Source organism: Hordeum vulgare, chromosome 5H (genome assembly GCF_904849725.1).
Source record: "Hordeum vulgare subsp. vulgare chromosome 5H, MorexV3_pseudomolecules_assembly, whole genome shotgun sequence".
NCBI classification, from domain to species: Eukaryota; Viridiplantae; Streptophyta; class Magnoliopsida; order Poales; family Poaceae; genus Hordeum; species Hordeum vulgare.
Window position 1 is genome coordinate 429,335,263 of NC_058522.1, and position 6,000 is coordinate 429,341,262.

Here is a 6,000-nt window from a genome sequence, read left to right on the forward strand (position 1 = left end):
TTGGTGTTCCCTCGAAGCGGAAAGGGTGATGTAGCGCAGCGGTGGTAAGTATTTCCCTCAGTTTTGAGAACCAAGGTATCGATCCAGTGAAGGAGTATCACAAGTGCCTGCACACAAACACAAAGAACCTGCTCCCAACGCTATGAAGGGGTTGTCAATCCCTTATAGATTGTTCGCAAAGTGAGAACCGAAAGCAACAAAGTAACAAAGCAAAGTAAAAGTGGAGGTGTAAACGATAGATGTGAATAGACCCGGGGGCCGTAGTGTTTACTAGTGGCTTCTCTCATGAAAGAAAGTAGACGGTGGGTGAACAAATTACTGTCGAGCAATTGATAGGACCGCGCAAAGTCGTGACGTCATCTATGGCAATGATTATATCTATAGGCATCACGTCCAAAACAAGTAGACCGATACTTTCTGCATCTACTACTATTACTCCACACGTCGACCGCTATCCAGCATGCATCTAGTGTATTAAGTCCAAAATAACAGAGTAACGCCTTAAGCAAGATGACATGATGTAGATGGACAATCTCATATCAACGACAGAGCCCACCTTGTTACCCTTGATGGCAACTACTCAATGTGTGCCTTGCTTCCCCTACTGTCACTAGGAAAGATATAAAAGGTACATAAAACATCCAAAGATGACAAGATAACAACATGAAACCATCAAAAATTGTAGATACGTTTGAGACGTATTAGGGGCCACCCGCACGGGAGAGAACCTAATAGCCCCTGGGTGGCGCACCAGCCCTTGGTGGACTGGTGAGGCCAGCCCAAGTGGGCTATTTAGGCAAGAGGAAAAAATCAGAGGAGAAAGAAAAAAAAGGAAAAAAAGAGAGGAGGTGGGAAGGAAGGAAGGGACTTCTCCCTCCAAACCGACTTGGAGGAGGATCCCTCCTCCCTTTGGCCGGCGCCCCTAGGGGAAGCCCCACCGTTGGCTCCTCGTATATATACTTGAGGTTTAGGGCTTTTTGAGACACAACTTTTCCATGTGCAACCCTAAACCTCTACTTCGTAGTTCTTCCTCTAGATCGGTTTTCTGTAGAGCTCGGGCGGAGCCCTGCAGGAATAGATCATCACCATCACCGGCGTGCCATCACGCTGCCGGAGAACTCATCTACTTCCCCGTCTCTCTTGCTGGATCAAGAAGGCGGAGATCGTCATCGAGCTGTACATGTGTTGAACGCGGAGGTGCCGTCCGTTCGGCGCTAGATCGGGACGGATCGTGGGACGACACTGATTTGAATCACGAAACTATTCCACTACATCAACCGCGTTTCTTAACGCTTCCCGCTTAGCGATCTACAAGGGTATGTGGATCCGATCTCCCTCTCGTAGATGAACATCATCATGATAGGTCTTCGTGTGCGTAGGAAATTTTTGTTTGCCATGCAACATTCCCCAACAGTGGCATCATGAGCTAGGTTCATGCGTAGATGTAATCTCGAGTAGAACACAAAAGTTTTTGTGGGTGTTGATGTTCGATTTGCTGCCCTCCTTAGTCTTTTCTCGATTCAGTGGTATTGTTGGATTGAAGTAGCCCGAACCAACATTACTCATACGCTTACGAGAGACCGGTTTCGTCGACTAACATGCAACTTGTTGCATAAAGATGACTAGTGGGTGTCTGTTTCTTCAACTTTAGTTGAAGTGGTTTTGATCGAGGCATTCCTTGGAGAGAGTTAAATAAAAATTTGTACATCATTGTTGTGGTTTTGCGTAAGGAAGATGCGATCATACTAGATACCCATAGCACCCACGTAAAACATGCAACAACAAATTAGAGGACGTCTAACTTGTTTTTGCAGGATATGCATGTAATGTGATATGACCAAAGACATGATGTGATATATTGGATGTATGAGACGATCATGTTGTAGTAGTTAAATATTGACTTGCATGTCGATGCTACAGCAACCGGCAGGAGACATAGGGTTGTCTTTAAACTAATGTTTGTTTTTGCAGATGCGTTTACTATATTGCTAGGTTGTAGCTTTAGTAGTAATAGTATAGATAGCATGACAACCTCGATGGAGGCACGTTGATGGAGATCATGATGATGGAGATCATGGTGTGGCGCCGGTGACAATGAGGATCATGCCGGTGCCTTGGTGATGGAGATCAAGAAGCATAAGATCATGGCCATATCATGTCACTTATGAATTGCATGTGATGTTAATCCTTTTATGCATCTTATCTTGCTTAGAATGACGGTAGCATGATAAGGTGATCCCTCACTAAAATTTCAAGATAAAATTGTGTTCTCCCCGACTGTGCACCGTTTGCAACAGTTCGTCGTTTCGAGACACCACGTGATGATCGGGTGTGATAGACTCAACGTTCACATACAACGGGTGCAAAACAGTTGCACATGCGGAACACTCGAGTTAAACTTGACGAGCCTAGCATGTGCAGACATGGCCTCGGAACACAAGAGACCGTAAGGTCGAGCATGAATCGTATGGTTGATATGATTAACATAGAGATGTTTACCACTGAAGCTGCGCTCAACTCACGTGATGATCGGACTTGAGTTAGTGAATTTGGATCAAGTGACACTCAAATAACTAGAGGGATGTCTATTTGAGTGGGATTTTATTAGTAATTTGATTAGCTAAACTCTTATTGTCTTGAACATAGTCTAAGTCCACTTTGCAATATTTTATGTTGTAGATCAATGGCCCACATAGTAGCAACCCTGAATTTCAATACGTTCCTAGAGAAAGCTAAGCTGAAAGATGATGGTAGCAACTTTGTAGACTGGGCTCGAAATCTGAGGCTCATCCTACAAGCTGGGAAAAAGATTTATGTCCTTGATGCAGCACTAAGAGATGAACCACCCGCTACGTTTGATTGATACGTCTCCAACGTATCTATAATTTTTGATGGTTTCATGCTATTAGCTTGTCAAACTTTGGATGTTTTGCATGCCTTTTATATATTTTCTGGGACTAACTTATTAACTCAGTGCCAAGTGCCAGTTCCTTTTTTCCATGTTTTTGACCCCTTTCAGAGGAGATTTTGAAACAGATTCCAAACGGAAGAACATCCCCGAAAAGATTTTTTCCATAACGGAAGAAGATCGGGAAGCTTGAGAGCCAAGGCAGGGGAGCCTCAGGGGACCCACAAGCCCCCACCCCGCGGCCAGGGGGGAGGCCGCGGCCCACAGGCTTGTGGGACCCCTGGGCGCCCTTTGCCGTAGGGGTTGCGCCTATATATTCCCTAAAATCCCAAAACTATCAGGAGATCATCGAAATTACTTTTCCGCCGCCGCAAGCTTCTGTCTCCGCAAGATCCCATCTGGGGCACGTTCTGGTGCCCTACTAGAGGGGGGATTGAGATACGAAGGGCTTCTTCATCAACACCATGACCTCTCTGATGATGCGTGAGTAGTTCACCATAGACCCACGGGTCCATAGCTAGTAACTAGATGACTTCTTCTCTCTCTTGGATCTTCAATACAAAATTCTCCATGATCTTCATGGAGATCTATCCGATGTAATCTTCTTTTGCGGTGTGTTTGTCGAGATCTGATGAATTATGGATTTATGATCAGATTATCTATGAATCTTATTTGAGTTTCTTCTGATCTCTCTTATGCATGATTTCATATCCTTGTAATTCTCTTCGAGTTGTGGGTTTTGTTTGGCCAACTAGATCTATGATTCTTGCAATGGGAGAAGTGATTGGTTTTGGGTTCATACCGTGCGGTGACCTCACCCAGTGACATAAGGGGTAGCAAGGCACATATCATGTTGTTGCCATCAAGGGTAAAAAGATGGGGTTGTCATCATTGGTTTGAGATTATCCCTCTACATCATGTCATCTTGCTTAAGGCGTTACTCTGTTCGTCATGAACTCAATACACTAGATGCATGCTGGACAGCGGTTGATGTGTGGAGTAATAGTAGTAGATGCAGAAAGTATCGGTCTACTTGTCTCAGACGTGATGCCTATATGTATGATCATTGCCTTAGATATCGTCTTGACTTTGCGCGGTTCTATCAATTGCTCTACAGTAATTTGTTCACCCACCGTGATATTTGCTATTTTGAGAGAAGCCTCTAGTGAACACTATGGCCCCCAGGGTCTACTCCAGACCATATTTTCAGCCTTACACTTTTTACTTCGTTGCACTTTTCGCCTTCAGTTCTCACTTTGCAAACAATCTTGAAGGGATTGACAACCCCTTTGAAGCGTTGGGTGCAAGCTTGTTTGTGTTTGCGCAGGTATTCTGGACTTGACGAGGCCCTCCTTCTGGATTGATACCTTGGTTCTAAAACTGAGGGAAATACTTACTGCTCCTGTGCTGCATCACCCTTTCCTCTTCAAGGAAAAAACCGACGCGAACAAGAGAAGTAGCAAGAAGAATTCCTAGTGCCAAGGAAGGACTTTTGTTACCGTAGCACTGATCAAGATGTTTTGAACGCTTGGCAAGCACGTAAGGATGACTACTCAGTAGTTCAATGTGCAGTCTTGTATGGCTTAGAACCGGTACTTCAACAACGCTTTGAACGTCATGGAGCATATAAAATGTTCCAGGAGTTGAAGTTTATCTTTCAAAATAATGCCCGGATCGAGAGGTACGAGACCTCCAATAAATTCTATGATTGCAAAATGGAGGAGAATTCGTTTGTCAGTGAACATGTGCTCAAAATGTCTGGGTACTCAAACCGTCTAGCTGAGTCAGGGATTGAACTCCCGCAAGAGGACATAATTCTTCAATCACTGCCACCTAGATACAAGAGCTTTGTGTTGAACTATAACATGAAAGGGATGAATAAGTCACCCGGCGAGTTATTTGCGATGCTGAAAGTCGCAGAGTCAGAACTCCGAGAAGAACATCAAGTGTTGATGGTGAATAAGACCACTGGTTTCAAGAAAAGCGGCAAAGGCAAGAAGGGTAACTCCAAGAAGAGCGGCAAATCTGTTGCTCCTCCGACGAAGAAACCCAAGGCTCGACCTAAGCCGGAAAGTGAGTGCTATTATTGCAAGGGGATGGGTCACTGGAAGCGCAACTGCCCCAAGTATTTGGCTGATAGGAAGGCGGCCAACGCCAAACCAGGTATATGTGATATACATGTTATTGATGTGTACCTAACCAACTCTCGTAGTAGTGCCTGGTATTTGATACCGGTTCTGTTGCTCATATTTGCAACTCAAAGCAGGAACTGCGGAATAAACGAAGGCTGGCGAAGGATGAAGTGACAATGCGCGTGGAAAATGGTTCCAAGGTTGATGCAATCACCGTCGGCACGGTCTCACTTCAGTTACCATCAGGATTAGTTATGAACTTAAATAATTGTTATTTAGTGTCTGGGTTAAGCATGCACATTATATCTGGATCTTGTTTATTGCGAGACGTTTACTCATTTAACTCAGGGAATAATGATTGTTCTATTTTATGAGTAATATCTTTTATGGTCATGCACCAAATGTGAGGGGTTTGTTCATATTGAATCTTGATTGTGAAGACACACATATCCATAACATAGAGACCAAAAGATGTAGAGTTAACAATGATAGCACCACCTTTTTGTGGAATTGCCGCTTAGGTCATATTGGTGTAAAGCGCATGAAGAAACTCCATGCTGATGAACTTTTGGAGTCACTTGATTTCGAATCACTTGACACATGCGAACCATGCCTCATGGGCAAGATGACTAAGAATCCGTTCTCCGGAACAATGGAGCGTGCAAGTGACTTGTTGGAAATCATACATACTGATGTGTGCGGGCCGATGAGTGTGGAGGCATGCGGCGGATATCGTTATTTTCTCACCTTCACTGATGATTTGAGCAGGTATGGATATATCTACTTGATGAAGCACAAGAGTCTGAAACGTTTGAAAAGTTCAAGCAATTTCAGAGTGAAGTTGAAAATCATCGTAGCAAGAAGATTAAGGTCCTACGATCTGATTGAGGGGGTGAATATCTAAGTTTCGAGTTTGGTGCTCACTTAAGACAATGTGGAATTGTTTCACAGTTGACACCG